Genomic DNA, 19,373 nt, shown 5'->3' with positions numbered 1-19,373 from the left:
TCCATCCTCCCTCCATCACATCTCCTCCTCCTCCTCCCTCCACTCACCTGCAGCCTGGACCAGACAGCTTCACAGGAGCTCAGGATCCACTCTGCCACCGGCTCTCTCCAATCTAGACGGCGTCAGAGGACCACTACTCCCATCAGACACACTACCATCTCCCAGCACTCTCACACAAGGCACCAGGCTCAGCTCCACTCAGCCAGATTAGCAGCTCCCAGCATTTTCATATGTCACTGGTAGCACAGACATCAGTGCAGCACAATCCCAGCTCCGACCGCACTCAGCCAGCAACCATCACAGAAGCTGTACATCAGAGGAGCTGCCAACGCACTCACAAGCAGCAAGCACTGGGGTAGCAGCTGTCCCACCACCCTCACTCTGCACCTGGCACTCTGTGGGCTTTCGCTGGGCTACTTCACACACACCTACCAGGCCCTTGTCACTCACTCCCACTCCAAGAGGTTCTGCAGCATCAGTCACACCTGTGCTATTGTGTTTGCACACCTGAATCTTACACACCTGCGCAGTGATTTGTGTATGATGATGCTGGAAATGTATTCCCGTGGAAAGTGTGAGTTTGGATATGGGCACATGATGGCACACAGCTACTTGTCTATTGACCTTAACTCTTTCCTAATAATACCATTGGCAAGATGGCTAATTTAGGACATGGCACGCTGCGCACACACTGGACACAAGAGGACCCAGGCATGACTGCTGGACATTTATTATCACTGTAAGGATAAAGAATGCGGGAAAACCAACCCCAGAAAAGAAACCGCTAGCAAATGTAAAAAGTAATATATGTCTTAGTCTACTAGGCACTGAGCACGCAGTATGGCGTATACTGCAATAATGAATGCAACTTGTAATATCTCAGCTGTCGGATTACATTTCATCCCCGCTGAGTCTGCAGACAGTTCCCTGAATCCGAACCCAGCCACAAAGCAACTCAAGGGATAGCGAAGAAGGGAGGGAACCCATAGCAACCAATCAAAATGGCCTTTGCTGCAGTCAGAAATGTAACAAGCACCAGTTGCTAGTAGTTACAGCACTTCCAGCGGCATACTTTTTTGTGTGCAGATTCCATTGGAGCAAAGAAAGGGGCGATGATCAAGGAATAGAAGCAGCGTTCTTACTGGCTGTAAAAGGTCACACCAGGAATTTTAATCACTGGAGGACATCTTGGGCTTTGGTACACGAGGAGTTAACAGCTGTGTATTGTGCTTCAGCATAAATACTTCTTATCAGTCTGAAATCTGCATATATAATAATATTATAATACTTTCGTCCTCTAAGAGCGCATGTCCCTCCAAATCTTTCTGTATTGCACCCCCCCAAGCTCTCGCAAGTCTACCCCTTTCCTCTTCTCCGATTCTCCCCGATCTTCTCATATTTTCCCTAAATCTACCACAAAAAATCCCACCCCCCAATCTCTTTTTGTTCCCTCAGATCTCCCCCCCCCCTTCAATCATCTCCATACCTCCCTCCAGATCAACCTAACCCCACCCTGGGTCTTCTCTGATTTCCCCCTTTGAATCTTATACTATCCTCCCATAAATTTTCTGCTACACAAAGTTCGATATGAGATTTTGGTCGGAAATTCCGACTGTGTGTGAAGGCTCCATCGGACTTTTTCTGTCGCAATTTCCGACAGCAAACATTTGAGAGCTGGTTTTCCTATTATCTGTATGCAATTCCGACGTGCAAAAAAACATGCATGCAGAATCATTAAACTTAATTTTTCTCGGCTCGTTGTAGTGTTGTACGTCACCGTGTTCTTGACGGTCAGAATTTTGTCTGACCGTGTGTATGCAACTCAAATTTGAGCCAAAATTCCATCTACAAAAAAAAAAAAAAATTGACAGTTTTCTTGTCGGAATTTCCGATCGTGTGTACATTATAAAACTTTTGTTCAATTTCCTTTAGATTTACCTTCAACTATGTAGTGTGAAGGCCTGTCTGATTGCATACAGATTGATAGTGTTTCGGTTTGACCTTATTAGGGTTTTGCTAAATCTAAAGGAAGAAAAAAGGCTAAATAAAGTTGTATAGTGTGTATCCAGCTTTTCTTGCTACCACCCCTACGCAACCTTCTTACTTCTACTATCCTTCCTAATCTTCTACCATTCCCCTACACTTACCCCCATCTCCTCTAATTCTCACTATTCATATACTGTACATTCTCCCCCAGTTCCTACAAATCTGTCCCTAATATTCCTACAAATCTCTCCCTATTCTCTCAGATCTCTTCCTAATCCCACCACGGTCTCCAATCCCCCCCATACCTCCTTCCATTTCCCTCAAATTGTTTCTTATTTGGTAAAATCTCCCATCATATTAACAAACACCCCCCCCCCCCCCCTATTCCCCTAAATCAAATTCTCTTCTTATTCTCTCAAATCTCTCCCAAATCTACCCCTAGCCTCCCTAAATCTCCTCCTTATCTTTTCCTAATCATGAAAATGTCTAACCCGATCAGCTATCCCTAATTTTTCCTCTCTTCCCCCAGACATGCCTTTATCCCTCCAAATCTCCCTCTGTCTCCCCAGATCTTCCCCACCCCCCTCTCCCTGGTTCATGTTCTATATAATTATATATACCTGTATACTTGCCAGTACATTTTCTGCTTGTCTATGTACATCTCAGATCAGATTGGCATTTTATTTTTTTAGATCTTTTTTGGAGTTTTTAGGTTTGATCTACCAATACCCACAGCTGAAAGTGGCAAAACCCAACCCCAAACTCTGCATCATTTTACGTCATTTCTATAGTCCGGTTTATTGAACACATGGCTACAAATGAGAAGGAGAGATTTGTTGTAATAAAACAATATGGATAATGTAAGGAATCTATGTATGCAGTATATGATAAGCAGGAGTTACGGAATAATCTGCTAGAGAAGTTGGTTTGGATTTCGGTGACACTTGGGATGATATACTAAGGCTGGGTTCACACATGCCAATTGACAGGAAACTGTGCCCGGCTCTCAATGGAGCCGGTTCACACAGCTCCGGGGTGGCTGAAAGTCCACATTTAAAATAGGTCCTGTGCATCTTTGGTTCCAATTCATGGTGAATTCAGGCAAAAATTCTGACCTGATTCGCACCGGACCCCATGCTGTGAACCGTGGCCGTAGCATATGTGAACCCAGCCTAAAACCAAAAAGTACACAATCTGTTGCAGCTGCACGGTAGACAATCAGCATCTCAGTCCCCGTTCACATCAGCGTGATTTGACATGCGATTTGCCAGGTCAAAACGCATGTCAAATCAGAGCCTATTGCCGGCAATAGGAGCGTCCCAAATGGTGCAACACCGGCTTTGCAGCACCGCACCGTTTTCTAAAAGTAGTTTCTGTACTTTTGGCGACTTGGGGAGCGATTTTAATAGACATCTGTGCATGAACCCGCACAAATGTCTTTCAAGTCGCCCCTGAAGTCTGACTGAAATGTGACCTAGAAATCAGAACTCGCACGATTTCAAAGCCGTGTTCAGTGTGAACGATGGTTAAAGGGTTTGGAAAGGGTTTTTTTTTTTAAATAACAAACATATAATACTTACCTCCACTGTGCAGTTCGTTTTGCACAGAGTGGTCCTGATCCTCGACTTCTGGGGTCCCCCAACGGTGCTCGCGGCTCCTCCCCGCATTGGGAAACCACCAAGGAGAAGCGCTTTCCCTGGGGGTTACCGCACCGGCGCGCTCCCACTTGCACCTGCGCCCATAGACACAGAATTCCGGACTCAGCCCCACCCCCTGGCGCCCACATCATTGGCCTGGATTGACAGCAGCTGGAGTCAATGGCGGCACTGCTATCAATCAAGAGCCGAGACAATGGGCACAGAGGGTGAGTGTGTCTCGCCCGTGGGAATTACAGGGCTCAGGTGAGTAAAACGGGGGGCATAGGATGCATTAAGGTGAAAAAAACACGAGGGTTTACAACCCCTTTAACTTCAGCATGTTCAATTAACCACTTAAGCCCCAGACCTTTAGGCAGCTAAATGCCCAGGCCAGGTTTTGCGATTCGGCACTGCGTCGCTTTAACAGACAATTGCGCGGTCGTGCGACGTGGCTCCCAAACAAAATTGACGTCCTTTTTTTCCCACAAATAGAGCTTTCTTTTGGTGGTATTTGATCACCTCTGGGGTTTTTATTTTTTGCGCTATAAACAAAAATAGAGCGACAATTTTGAAATTTTTTTAATCTTTTTTACTTTTTGCTATAATAAATATCCCCCAAAAACATATATAAAAAAAAAATCCTCAGTTTAGGCTGATACGTACAACTGTAGGGGGGTGTGGCTGTAGGTCTGACATCATCGATCGAGTCTCCCTGTAAAAGGGATGACTCGATCGATGCAGCGGCCACAGTGAAGCCGTGTTTACATACGGCTCTCCCCGTTCTTCAGCTCCGGGGAGCGATCGTGAGGGGGCGGCTAGCCGCGCCCTCGTCCCGGATCGCTCCCCGCAGGTTTCCGACCGCCGCATGTACCGGGGGGGGGGGGGGGTCCCGATCGGACCACCGACCCGTGGAAAGGCGGGGACGTACATGTACGCCCATATGCCTGTACGTGCCATTCTGTGGACGTACATATACATGCGGCGGGCGTTAACCGGTTAAGCTTTGCCAATAAAACCTGAACGCTGATTGTTTTCTATGCAGAGCTGCACCAGATTTTGCACTCTCCAGTTTTAGTAAATCAAACCCACATATCAGAACTGAGACTAGTCTAGATACAAAGGGTACATTTATAAAGCAGTGAATGTGCATTTTTATTTTTTTCATATGTGTGTTTTAAATCACAGTGGTAGATTCACCTGCGGTGAATGTCTGGTGAAATTCACATGTATTGCTTTATAAACAATCCATGGAACTGTTGTCTTCAGTTTTGGGATTCAAGCTCTGGGACTACAACTGACATCATTAAAATCCCACAAAATAAGAACTGGAGGATCACCGTCTACAATTCTGCTGGGATACCAAGTGAAGTATTCGGCTCGTCTTACTTTATTACAGAAGAAAATTGTATGAAAACTGGATTTGGCTGTTCAGAACGGTTCTGCGGTCTGTAACAAGATTGGGATCTCCAAAGGGCTCAGACGGAAGCAGATTAATCTACTACCTTTCAAACAGTTTGTTTTAGTTTAATCCGTGTGCCTTTTATCTGCCTTTATCTTCTAATAAAAAAACGGTAATTAAAAAAAACCCTATTTGTAGTTTTTCCTCTGAAGTGTGTGCAAGACGGGTGGGCTGTATTCCTGAACTCTGCAATTAGCGCACCTCAGCCCTGGGACAAGTCAGGTCATATTTTAGTCATCAGAGACAGATCTGTCTCCCCCCTCCCACTGTCTATAGACGGTCCCGACCCTCGCCAGCCCCCAGCAAAACAGCCCTCCCCTCCAGCATGCAGAATCGTCATGTCACTTTAAAGAGATGAAAAGCATCCCCACCACCACAGTGACAGGCGAGAAATAAACGAGCGCATAGAAATATGAGAGGTTATTTATGGAATATAAATAGTGCTGGATTATTGAAAGCTTATTAATGGCGGATAAACATGGTAGCAGTTCACTCGTACACAGTGCAGAAGTGCTTATCCAGCCATTAATACTCCTTGTTAATGTCCCGGAATGTGCGCTCCTCGCCATCAACATCTTATTAATACTGAAATGTTGCTGCTGCCAAATTAACCCCATCGCTGATATATACGCAGCAATTACCTCTATCAATAATATCCCCATTAGGCAAGAGACCATATGGGAGTTTGATTTCAGACAATACAGCTGGATAAAAAGAGGGAAAATATCACTTAAAAAAGGTAAACAATTTTCCAATGGCAAACAAATAAAAAATGTTCATATTGAAGTAAATGTAAACCCTAAAGTACCACTCGACTGGTAATATTATTTTAGCACTGCACTTGTTTGAATTTATTGCTATTGATTTGGTTGGTCACCTATTTGTTCTAGCAGCTCCGCCTCCTGGGTGCTCACTGATATTGGGCCAGATTCACAAAGGGATACGATGGTGTATCTACAGATACACCATCGTATCTCTGACGTAAACTGGTCCTATCTATGCACCTGATTCATAGAATCAGTTACGCAAAGATAGGGCTAAGATCTGACAGTGTTACAATGTGTTACACTGTCGGATCTTTTTTTCAATTTAAAAATGGCGCCGGGGGCGTTCCCGCTGATTTACGATAAATAATATGTAAATCAGCGAAATACGCAAATTCACGAACGTACGCGGACCCGTCGCAGTGTTCTTACGTCGTTTCCGTAGCGGTTTTCCGTCGTATACTTACCCCTTCTTTTATCAGGCGCAGCCAATGTTAAGTATAGCCGGCGTTCCCGCGTCGAATTTGAATTTTCCTACGTTGTTTGCGTACGCCGATTCACGAACACGCACGTCGCAAGTCCCGCTCACGTCGCAACCACTGACGTCCTAGTGACGTCAGTGGGAGCAATGCACGCCGGGAAATTCCCCGGACGACGCATGCGCATTTAAATCGGCGCGGGAACGCGCCTGATTTAAATATGACACTCCCCTAGCCGCGGAATTTGAATTCCGCCGGGGGATTTAGGACCCGCCGTCGCAAGTTTGGAGGTAAGTGGTTTGTGAATTAGCCACTTGCCTCCTAAACTTGCGGGAGCGGATCTTAATTCACGTAGATCGAGCGGATCTATAGATCCGCTGCGCTACGTGAATCTGGCCCACAGTGCCTAAATGTAAACCCTGAAGCCTCGTACACACGACCGAGAAACTCGACAGAATCCATCAAGAAACTTGGTGGCAGAGCTTTTTTGCAGTGGAAAACGGTCGTGTGTAAGTTTTTCATCAAGGAAACTGTGGAGGAACTCGACGAGGAAAAAAGAGAACAAGTTCTCTTTTTCCTCGACGGGAGTCTCAATTTCCTTGTCGTGTTTCTCGTCGGGCTGGTTTTCGACGAGAAACTCAATCGTGTGTATGCTAAGAAACCCGCGCATGCTCAGAATAAAGTATGAGACGGGAGTAAAAGTAGCATTTGTAATGGAGATAACACGTTTGTCACGCTGTAACAGACTGAAAAGTGCAAATCGTCTCTCACCAAACTTTTACTTAACACGCAGTAACATGAGATTAGCAAAAGCAGCCCCAAGGGTTGTGCCAGTGGAATCGAACTTCCCCTGCCATTGTATGTCACCGCGTTTGAGAACAAGGAGATTTGGTCTTGACCGTGTGTACGCAAAGCAAGCTTGTTGAGTTCCTCGACAAGCCTAACAAGGAACTCGTCGAGGAAAACAATGTGTCTTTTCCGACGAGTTCCTCGGTCGTGTGTACGAGGCCTGACTTGATGGCACTTTTTTTTTCTTTTTTTTTTTATAAAATGCTGTTTTTACTGATCTCCTGCAACTTTTTTGCAGCAACTTCCTGTCTGCATGTATTCCAGCTTTGGCTGCATAGCATTTCTCAGGATGAACCATGCCTATGTGTTGAAACAGCCACTTACAGTCACCATGGGAAGCCCATGTAACAGGATGACTATTGGAATAGTTTTGCATAATTTAACAGCCCATGATATACATCAATGGTGCAGTGTTGCCAACCGTCCGTATTTTTACGGACAGTTCGTGAAAATGGGTACTTTTTTCCCCCGTTTGTAAATGTGGGTGAAAGCAGGGGGTGTTGGTGGCAGAGGGGGATCGAGGCAGGGGGTGATGTGACTAAAAAATGTGCCCTTATTATATAAAAAATAACAAAAATATATGTTTGTTTACCTTAAAGCGGGAGTTCACCCATTTATTAAAAAAAAACATTTCTCCCCTTAGATTCCTGCTCGTTCGGTCTAGGGGAATCGGCTATTTGTATTAAAATATGAGCAGTACTTAACCGTTTTCGAGATGCATCCTCTCCGTCGCTTCCGGGTATGGGTCTTCGGGAGCGGGCGTTCCTTCTTGATTGACAGCCTTCCGAGAGGTTTCCGACGGTCGCATCCATCGCGTTACTCGTAGCCGAAAGAAGCCGAACGTCGGTGCGGCTCTATACTGCGCCTGCGCACCGACGTTCGGCTTCTTTCGGAAAATCGTGACGCGATGGATGCGACCGTCGGAAAGCCTCTCGGAAGACTGTCAATCAAGAAGGAACGCCCATTCCCGCAGCCCATACCCGGAAGCGACGGAGAGGATGCATCTCGTAAACGGGTAAGTACGGATCATATTTTAAAACAAATAGCCGATTCCCCTAGAGAAAACAAGCAGGAATCTAAGGGGAAAAAGTGCCCTCTAAGGGTAAACCCCCGCTTTAATATCTACCTTAAATCACATTGCTATTTGCCTAGCGTACTTGTTTGTAGCCTAAATACTGAAATTTGCACCTAAAAATGTAATTTAGTAACTTTTGTGAATTGCTAGTAAAAACGTGGCTGTGCCAGTAAATTTCAGGTGTCGTGCCAGTAAATTTTAATCTGGTAGGTTGGCAACACTCTAATGATGGTCCTGCAAATCTGAAAATTCCTCTATCGGGATCTGGAACATCCTCCTTCCATATAAAATCATAGTGCACTCCTGAACTCTGCACATTACGCACTCCTGAACCCTGCAGTCTGCACATAGTGCACTCCTGAACTCTGCACATTACGCACTCCTGAACCCTGCACATAGCTCACTCCTGAACCCTGAATCCCAGATACACCTGGCTCTTTGAGGGCAATCATACTACTTATGCGGCACCTTGATGAAATGGAGTTTGACACCCCTGCCCTGAGTCATTTTCAATGCAGGTGTTGTCTCTGCCTCAAAACTAGCATGTCATCCAGGAGAAGCTTCCATCTCTGGCTTCTCAGACAGGTGTTTGCAGTGATAACAGAAGGTAAACACAGCAGACAGATGGGACTATAATTGTGGGTGACACAGGCTGTGTTGGGAAGACTCATTTTCTGCCCTTTTTTTGCCTCAACATCCTCCAGTTAATAGAGAAGAAAAGCATGAAATATTCACATAATTTACTGTGAGCGTCCCACCGCCTCCCGTTGTATTGCTGCGTCTCATATCAGATTCCTTTCATGAAGACGACGCTTAACCTTTCCGAACGAAGTCAGCGAGACTGACATTGACTAACGGGTGATAAGTGACAAGACTAATTCGCTTTATTATGCTTACTCTTGTCACAATTAATAGATAATCACTTGGCAGAGCTCACGGCTGAACGGCATCAGAGCAGCGGCGGCATCTGCAGCACCTCACATTACCCGGACTATGGTGAGCCATCCAATCCCTGTATAGTAAATATCAGAGACGCAAAACACCAAAATAATTTACCGAGATACACAAATAAAATCTTAAAATTGATATTCAAAAAGTGGCTCTAGCTGCAAGATTGCTGCTCACAGATTTCCAGTATTCCCAGGACAATGCGTTTTTGTTTTTTTTTGCAAAATTTTTCAACCTGTCGCACCTCAAATATAGGTGCTTTTGGTCGCAGAACCAACACCTCATTGCACTGAATTGGCAGCAATGTGGCTTTTTATCTTTTGCGACTGTTTGTAACAAAATTGCTAATACTGCAGTATTTTTAAAATAATATCTGCTAATGCTGCAGGCAATTTTTTTTTTTGGGGGGGAATAGCAAATAGAAAAAAAAAATATATATATATATTAATATAGCGCTGTAATTTTATGTAAAATACAATATGGCTACCTGAAGGTGTTCCCCCCCAGAAATGTAATTTCCTCCTTGTGCGATTGGCTTACTTATTCTACCAGAAGTCAGCACTAAGATACAAATCAGTGTTTTGGCATTCTCTGTATCAAAAATTAAATTTTTGGTGAGATATTCCCAAAGGGAAGTCACAGCCAAAGGGATGCAGACCCTGCCACTTTCCTCAGAGCCCTGCAAGTGCAGCAGCTGATTGATAATTGTAAAACCACTCCCATGCAGATTCACTGTGTACATGAACACAGACAAATACACAGGGATTTCTTCAATAACAATCCCTACAAAGTAGCTAGACCACCCAGAGGGGAATGTTTTTTCTCAACAAAAGAGTAAGGCCTCGTACACACAACCGTTTTCTTCGACAGAATCCATCAAGAAACTTGGTGGCAGAGCTTTTTTGCCGAGGAAAACGGTCGTGTGTATGTTTTTCGTCTTTTTTTTCTCTTCGGGAGTCTCAATTTCCTCATCGTGTTTCTCTTCGGGTTGGTTTTCGACGAGAAACACGTTCGTGTGTATGCTTAGAAACCCTTGCATGCTCAGAATAAAGTATGAGATGGGAGCGTGCCTTTGGAAAAAGTAGCGTTTGTAATGGATATAGCACATTCGTCACGCTGTAACAGACTGAAAAGCGTGAATCGTCTCTCACCAAACTTTTACTTAACACGCAATAACATGAGATTAGCAAAAGCAGCCCCAAGGGTGGCGCCAGTGGAATCAAACTTCCCCTTTATAGTGCCGTTGTACATGTTGTACGTCACTGCGTTTGTCTTGACAGTGTGTATGCAAGGAAAGCTTGACAAGATTCTCGACAAGCCTGACACGGAACTCGTTGAGGAAAACGATGTTTCTTTTACGACGTGTTCCTCGATCGTGTGTACGAGGCCTTACTCTTTAAATAAGTGCAAACCAATTCAAAAGGTATGGCAATACTTTTCAACTCAGACCTAATCATTTTATTTACATCTGCAATAAATTATTTTATTAGATTCTATATTATAAGATAAACATTTATCTACTAAGTTGAACAAAGCATTTATTGGCAAAATAACCTCTTTGTGGACTGATGCAGGGTCATACAGAGATTTTAGGTGGGCTTGAGAACTCCTGGCAGGCTCCAATGGGGGCTCATCAATGGCTCCGATACAGGATTCTGGCGGGTTCTGATGTGGGCCATTTGCAAACTCAGATACAGCCTTCAGTGGGAGTGTGATGGAGGTTACTAAAATGAATATTTTGTGTTATGATTAGAACCACTGAAATGTTGTTTTTCTTTTCTTATATTCTACTATTTCTTTTATATTCTTATATTGTTTTTATTTCTTTATCTATAAAAGATATATACATATGCATGTGTGAAAATATATATTACAATTGTATTATTATCCTTAAAAGAAGCTATGACAGATTATAATGTTTTAAGGTTACATGTACGTCTTAGCTTGAAGTGAAAACAGCTGTTGCTTCTACTGCACTCCTAAACTCCCTCCTTCCGGCCCACCCCATCGACTGAGAAATGAAGCCCCTGTGGGCTTCAATGGGGATTCCTGTATGACACAAGGACATTTGTGCTAATTAAAGCGGGGGTACACCCAAATTTTTTTTAACATTACATTCAGGCGAGTTTTTAGAATGACAATCGGGTGTTTTTTTTTAAATCCTTCCTGTACATACCGTTTTATATATATATGTTCACCGCGGCTTCCGGGTATAATCTGCGGGACTGGGCACTCCTTATTGATTGACATGCTTCCGACCGTCGCATACAGCGCGTCACGAGTTGCCGAAAGAAGCCGGACTGCGAGTCGGCTCTATACGGCGCCTGCGCACCGACGTTCGGCTTCTTTCGGCAACTCGTGACGCGCTGTATGCGACGGTCGGAAGCATGTCAATCAATTAGGCACGCCCAGTCCCGCAGATTATACCCGGAAGCCGCGGTGAACATATATCTATAAAACGGTATGTACGGCAACGATTTAAAAAAAAAAACACCCGATTGTCATTCTAAAAACTCGCCTGAATGTAATGTTAATTTTTTTGGATGAACCCCCGCTTTAAAGACTTTTGAAACGTGTGCAGTATGCCAAGAACAGACGTCACAGGGGCGTGCAAGAAGAAGCCACCATATATGGACTATATGAACTGACCTATCAGTATGCTTATATGTGTGATGTCATGTTGTTTATAGTGTCTCATTTCTTGCTCTTGTAATTTGGCCCAGTAGGCAGAATAGAAGTACTCTAGCGTTGTGCTACGGCCTATCTATTACAGGAGCCCCTAGCACGCGGTGAAGTGGGCTCTTACCACGCTACATTTGATGCTACCAGGTTTCCATGGAGGATCATTGCAGGCCCAGATTATGGATACTAGAATGCTCTGATGGCCGGGGCCTTCTTGGTGTGGAATCTTGTGTGCAGCCGCATATTTATGGGCAACACATTTTGTTAGTTGCGAAATTGCAAAACAGGTCACCGGAATTACAATACTATATCTGTCCCAAGATGCAAGAGAACTTGGGGGTGTTTTACTAAAACTGGAGAGAGCAAAATCTTGTGCAGCTCTGCATAGAAACCAATTATCTTCCAGGTTTATTTGTCAAAGCTTCATTTAACAAACTGAAGATAGCAGTTGATTGGCTACTATGCACAGCTGCACTAGATTCTGAGTGCTCCAGTTTTAATAAATCTCCCCCATGATAGATTTCCCTCAGGCCAGGTTCACATGGGGCTGCGGGAGTGAAGCCGTGCGATTTCACTCCCGCTGGCAGTCCCGATTTCAGGCCGCGATTTCAGAGACATCTGTGCAGGTTTCATGTAAATCGCGGCCCGAAATCGCAAAAAGTAGTACAGGAACTACTTTTTGAAATCGATGCAGCGCCGCAGATGCGGCGTCGCACCGATTAGGACGGTGCCATTGCCGACAAATGCCGCAGATTTGAGATGCGATTTTACATCTCAAATCGCTTCTCAAATCGTACCAGTGTGAACCAGGCCTCAAGATTTTTTATAATCCAAGAAGTGTTTAACTCTGCTGTCTACCCCTTTTGCCCAGGCATGCTTTCCAGGAAAAACTGTGTGCTGCATTTAGGAACATGAATCTAAGGTCTATAAACTCCATTGAAGTCACTGGCTACACATCTGCCAACTAGGCTCCTGGGTAGGACTGCACTCTCTTGTCACATGATTCTATGTCATTTGACCATCACTCATGTGGGGCTGCTATAAGCTCAAAAAGAGTGCGAAACTGGAGCCAGGCAACACACTTACTGCATTGTGTCATGCAAACCCTGAGGCTGGGTTCACACATTTGCAGTGCGAATTGAAGCTCCGGTTTCCCTGCAAAGAGTAAAATTAGTTGTTCAGCGGTTCCTGTGCGTTTTAAATGTGTATCAGCTGAGTGGGGGGGATGTACTGAGCAGGTGGAGAGAATGCCTGTTCACAACAAAATGCATCTGCAAATGCGTTCCCATAGAAGATAATGGGTCTGAATTTTCACCTGAGCCAGACTGCACTGCCTAGAAAACGCACATGTTTTTTGGGCAATGCGGAGTGCAAATGCACCGCAGATATGTGAACCAGCCCCATTCAAAAGAATGTATTTTAAAATGACCTACGAATTGGCCGCATCCAATCGGCATAGGTGTGAACCCAGCCTGAAGGTCTTTTAGAAGATGATAGTTGCTATGGTCTACTGCTCTACCATCACCATATGGAATAGAATGGATACATTTCTCAGCATAGCTTATTTAACTATGAGAAAGCAGCAGGCACCCAGTGATGAAGGAGTTAACTCTCGCCGTCCTCTCTTGTGCATCGTTAATTGCAGAGCGGGTTCAGGGACAGAGTATAAACACACAGCACCCTTTCCTCCATCTGCCGCACAGAATCGCTTATCAGAATCCCGCCAACATCGCAGATACAAAGCAGAGAGAAACCATTACTGTCGGTTTACATAGAAAAAATGTAAAGTATCTCCATTCACACTGGGGTAATTATGTGACTCACAGATACCACACAAAGTAAGAATAAAACTCTCGGATAGGTGGAGGTGACAAAGACTCTTGACAGAGGTGACAGGATGCATAAAGGCAGCAGCCAATAGAATCTCTATATTCCCTATGCATGCAAATCTTGCCTAAGAGAGTCCAAATTTACTCCCAATGTTAAATCACTTTGCAGTCAGATTATAGATATGGGACTCCCATTTCAGTCAGGAAGGAATATAAATAGGATGGTGTAGTCCAGTAGGTCCAAGAGTTAGACCCAGTGCACTCAGTAATCAGCACTAAGACACAGACCTGCTCTGACACTCCCCCCTCTGGTCATACACGCCCCTTTCTGGTCTAAGACACACCTCTCTGGTCAAAGTATCCTCAAAATTCCCCCTACTAAATCCTATACTAACTACCCTATAGAAGGAAGATGCATCTGCCCAGCAGTGGCTTCAGGGAAGAGGAGAGATCACAGACAAAGGATGAAATGCCTGAGTGATAACTCCACCCACAGGCTTACTATGGGCAGGGCTTTCTTTTCAGCAGGAACATGGGGGAACGCAGTTTAGGCACCTCCTGCACATCTAGCATTGAAGTCATGTAATTCTAATGGGTGCTGGGGTGTGCTAGAGGGTCTATTAATGCTGGCTACTGAAGGATCTAGGGATCTATTGTTGCTGGGGGGATCAATCATTGTGGGGCGGCCTATTGTTACTGGTGGGAGATCTATTGTGGCTGGGGGGAATCAATTGTTGCTGGGAAAAATGTACTGCTGGGGGAGGAGTCTACTGTTGCTGGCTACTGGAGATATATTGACGCTGCCTGTTGGGAGGAGATCTATTGTTTCTTTTGCAATTTTTTTTTTTACCATAAGTTGCATTATACAGGAGATCTATTGTTGCTGTGGTGGATCTATTATTGCAAACGTGTGTGGGGGGTGGGGGAGTTGCTGCAGGGAGTCTATTGTTCCCAGGGGGGTCTATTGTTGATAGCTGAAGTGCATCTATTTTACAAATTACTTGGTTCTGTACTCCCTAAATGGGGCCGTACTGGTAGGTGGGTAGGAGGAACCAAGGGGCGATGTTCAGGGGTGGAAAAAAAGGTGACTTAGAAGGGGAAAGTATGTGCACCTATTCTCAGAGAAAAAAAAAAAAGCCCTGATTATGGGCATCCATTGTCGGCTGTCCCTCCTCTACCATTAAGCCGATCACATGACTGGACCAGAGTACCCTCAGGATAGTTAAATATCGCATCTTTTTTCTACATGGTAGTTAGTATAGGTGTTAAAAGGAGGTGGGAGCAGATTAAAGCTAAGTCATGTCGATCCTGCACTTCCACTTTAGGTTGGCAGCTGAGCTCACTCTCTACTCTACTTTCTCTCTGAGCTTGTTCTGTGTTTACATTAGAGATTAGAAGACTGAGAGGGGTAAATGAGCTGCCAAGTCACTGCTGAGTGGGGAGGGCAGAGTGAGCTGAGCTGCAGAGTCACTACTGGGAGGAAGCAAAGTGAACTGAGCTGCTGAGTCATTGCTGGGATGCTGGAAGGAGGGGCAGTGTGAGCTGAGCTGCTGGGTAAGAGAGTGGGGGAGGAAAGTAATAAGAGTTGCCTTCCCAAAACACTGGTGTGTGAAGCAGCAGGATGAGCTAGGCTGCTATGTCCCTTATGGTTGGAGGGAGCAAGGGAAAATGAGCTGACAAGTCACTACTGGTAGGCGGGAGCAAGGGAGCAGAGGAGCTGCTAAATCACTGCTTGGGGGAGGGAGCAAGGGGAGCTGAGCTGCTGAGTCACTGGAAGAGGGAAACAGAATGATCTGCTGAAAGAAAATGAAAGTAAAGTAAAAGCTTAAAAAAGTCAGCTTGTTTGGCTGTACTTCTTCTGCGGATCACAGGAGCGCAGTTCATTTTGCTGAAGCCCGCTGTCGGCTGATGTCACAGAGCCGGTCTAGGCTCAGGAAAGACTGCAACCACATAGTCAGAATTTGCTCACATGACTGGACAGGTGTTCTGTCGAGAAGTGCGCAGGACGGAGTCGCACTGCAGCTGAGTTGACCAGAGTGCAAGCACACATCGTAGGAGGTATCTCTCGATGGGAGATACCATTTCACAGGCACAAATGAAACCTATACAAACAGCGGGGGGAGACCGTAGTTCTCACATTGTGCCTCGTTGCGGGGAGGCTTTACATTATGCTGATGGTGCGGTTTTGTCTGTGCTGCAAGGCGGGTTTTCTGTGTTGAACGCTCGGTTCTGTCTGTGTTGAAAGGGCGGGTTGCAACACAAACAAAACCAGCCCTTCAACACAGCCACTAGCCGCCCTCCAGCAGCAGTGATGCACAATCTGAGAACTACGGTCTCCCCCTACTGTTTGTATAGGTTTAAATTGTAACTCTGAAATGGTATCTCCCATCAAGACATACCTCCTACGATGTGCACATGCGCCATGATTACGTCAGCCCAGCTGATCGCCAAATCAGCTGTTGTGCTATGACGTACGGCAAATGCGCCGTTCGTCCTGGGCACTATTAGATGGGGGGCACTTCTCGACAGAACACCGGCACCCGGCTGAGCCTCTCAGTGAGCCGATGAGAGACGGAGCCGGCCGCTCCCACCCCCTACACAGCCCAGTGCTCCAGAGCAGAGAGACGGTGACTGACAGCCACCAGCTCTCTGCTCAGGGAGCTTTGAGAACTGAGCAATCAGTGGCGTTTAATTTTTCAGTTCTCAGTCTTAGTGCGGGCAGGGGACAGATGCAGCATCGGACTGTTAAGTATTAGTCTAAAAAAGCAACCCCATTCCCATAATTTTCTTTGAATTATGAGGACAGTGAGGGCTTGTTTTCAAGTTCATTTACTGGTTGTTGGTATTTCAGAACGTCCGTTACCTGTAGAAGCTACTCACTTCTAATTACAATTATAACATTTTACAGTGCGTATTTGAATAGGAATTTGAATATGTTTTACTCCTCCCTTCTGAACTCAAAAAAACAAATAGGTAACATGGGTAATAAAGACAAATACATCTGATTGGTGAAGCATCTGGAAATATTTATCAATAAGGTTTAATTTTGTGTTATCGTGCTTGTGTATAGCTTGGCAATGGTGACAACTCTGAAGATAAGACTCGCCCACTCCTATTCAGGTATCTAAAAATAATTTGATATAAACAATTTTTTTTACGAGGCGCTAGCTAGAGATTACACATTTATAAGTCATGCCATATATTCTATGTCCGGCCCCCCATTGATCGCAGGTCTGTTCTAAAACCAACATTTTTAGAGACGTCATGAAAATCAAGAATGAAAAGACTGGCTGTACACACATCAGAGTCACATCTAAAGCATTAAGTTCTGTGTGGGGAGGAACATTTTTCCCTGCGCTCTCCTGACATCCCTTCTGAGCTGCAGTGAAAGGCACAGCAGGAATTCGCAGGCAGCGGATAAAGTGAGCGGTACATGCAGCAGCCAAAGCATTGCGTTAATGAGAGAAAGCTTTTTTTTTCCCAATATTATATTGAAGCGCTTTCATATTCTTTATTATCCCAGATCTGAACCTGATCCGAGCTCTGAAATGTCTCATCTTCCCTCAATATCTCTCCTAATGCTGCTGGATCCTCTCCAAACCTCTCCCTGGAGTGAGCCGTATAGACGGAATTAACATGTATTAAGGCTAATTTATGTGGCTTTTTGTCTCGAGGTGGAATTTTCCGACACTCAGCGTATATAGAGAAGTTCGGGGTTATTACATTGTTACCGTAATCTGAGAAGGAGCTGGAATGCTCTTACCCCCCCCCCCCCCACCTTTACTGCCCACCCAGCCACTTGGTGTTCTGCGCTAGACCCTCCAAATGGTCACCACTTAGCGGAGCATAAAACCCTCTCTCTGCATAGGCGGCTGGCGACGGAGTCCCAGGAGGCGGCTGTTATTGCCTCACCTGGCACAGAGCGTGTCTGACAGCCGCTGGTCACTCCGTATTTGGCTTTAAGTGTTGTGCCTTGCTGACCTGGAACCGCTAAATACTCTTGTAATACAGACTGATTCCTTGTTCAGCAAGACTGGCAATAGCACAATCTCATTAAACAATACTCCCAACCATCATGTGATTCGGCATAGAATGTCATTACATTGTATGGAAGCGTCCAGCCATGCGGCTCTAGCCCTTTACAGCTAGTTATGTGCCAAACCAGTGCTGCTGCTCTGTTGTCACCTGATGGCTAAAATCAGCAGATGTGCGACTCTCTCCCCTTTCTACTGGCTGAAATAGAAATACCCCGCTCAAAGATATCCTTTCCTGGGGGAGTTTATGTGTTAAGCCTCGTACACACGACCGAGGAACTCGACAGTCGATACACATCGTTTTCCTCGTCAAGTTCCTTGTTAGGCTGTCGAGGAACTCGACAAGGCAAGTTTCTCCATTCCCGTTGAGGAAAAAGAAGACATGCTCTCTTTTTGGCTCGACGGGATGCTCGACAGTTTCCTCGTCGAAAAATGTACACACGACCGGTTTCCTCGGCAAAAAAAAAAATCCCAGCAAGTTTCTTGCTGGTTTTTGCCGAGAAACTAGGTCGTGTGTACGAGGCCTCAGTCATTGTCTTGTCACACCTGTGGAGGCTTTTAAAGTGTCCAAGGTGCCCAGTGCCAAGTAGTCAGATTAAAAAACAACAATGGCCTTCATTATGCTCTCGAAACAAAAACACTACCGATATTTCAAGAGCCTGTGCAGATAATTGATGCAAAGTTAAAGGGCTGTACTGCAGAAGCTGTGCGCACAAAAGGGGAGTCGAGGACAAAGGTCTAGTCACCAATGTTGCCAATACTACCCAATACCAACTTTTTGAGATAGGAACGAGGGACACCTATTAGCACAAGTATGTAGGCTTAGGACACCCCCTGGCACGCCCCCTTTCACTATTATTCCTTTATATCGGCTTTTAAAATTTACAAATGCAGCAATTTAGAAAAAGAGGAAGAATGAGGGACAGGGGGACTTTTTTTTCCAAATCATGGACAGTCCCATGAAAAACGAGACAGTTGGGAGCTCTGATGTTGCATGTGGTCTCTTTTTAGCTGATCTTTTCCTTGACTTACCAGGACTTGCCCCACACCACTGGCGCCCAACCTTTTGAAGCGCAAGGGCCACGTAAGCAACTTGGTAAGTAACCAGTCATGGCACACAATGAGCAGAGTGGGCAGAAGATAGGTCCATGTCCACTCTGCATATGCAGAGCCGACACGAATACAGCCCACTCTACTCTATGGGCCCTCCGATCCAATCCAATCTTCCCGGACCAATCCCCCTTTTATATTTTTAGCGGATTGGATTGGAGGTAGGCAAGTGTAAACAGACACGTGTCCGTTTACATCTGTCTCTCTATAGCAATGAATGGAGGGTCCGACTGGGTCAGAATAAAATAAAGACAGGTGGACCTTATCGGACTGATTGTGTGAAAGGGTAGATAAAGGAAAGCTGGTGTTGTGCCGAGAAATGCCCCCCCGTACTGCGCAGGCTCACCACCTCTGGGAATTACTACAGGTGTTTTCTACTAGATTCAAGATTGTGTGAAAGGGGCCTGAAGCCTTGTACACACGATCAGATTTTCGAACGACTGTTCGTCTGTTTGTTTGTTGCATGCTATTCTCATGTCAAAAGTGAAGAGGTCACCATACGAAAATCCTCGACCGACAGA

At 45.2% G+C, this 19,373-nt stretch overlaps 1 protein-coding gene across 2 annotated transcripts in view; it reads right to left on the bottom strand.

Moving 5' to 3' along the window:
- The window catches only part of LOC120915600 (neurotrimin-like), a 903,107-nt gene that overhangs the window by 341,184 nt on the left and 542,550 nt on the right, over positions 1-19,373 (bottom strand). Inside the window, exon 1 of one of the 2 annotated variants that reach the window (XM_040326251.1) lies at positions 48-147. The exons of the other annotated variant lie outside the window; for it this stretch is intronic. The gene's annotated coding sequence lies outside the window, so the exon portion shown is untranslated. Of the gene's footprint in view, positions 1-47; positions 148-19,373 lie in introns of those variants that run through there. 2 annotated transcript variants of the gene reach the window in all.

This window comes from Rana temporaria, chromosome 10 (assembly GCF_905171775.1).
Source record: "Rana temporaria chromosome 10, aRanTem1.1, whole genome shotgun sequence".
Classification (NCBI taxonomy): Eukaryota; Metazoa; Chordata; class Amphibia; order Anura; family Ranidae; genus Rana; species Rana temporaria.
This window is presented reverse-complemented; position numbering and strand designations above follow the sequence as displayed.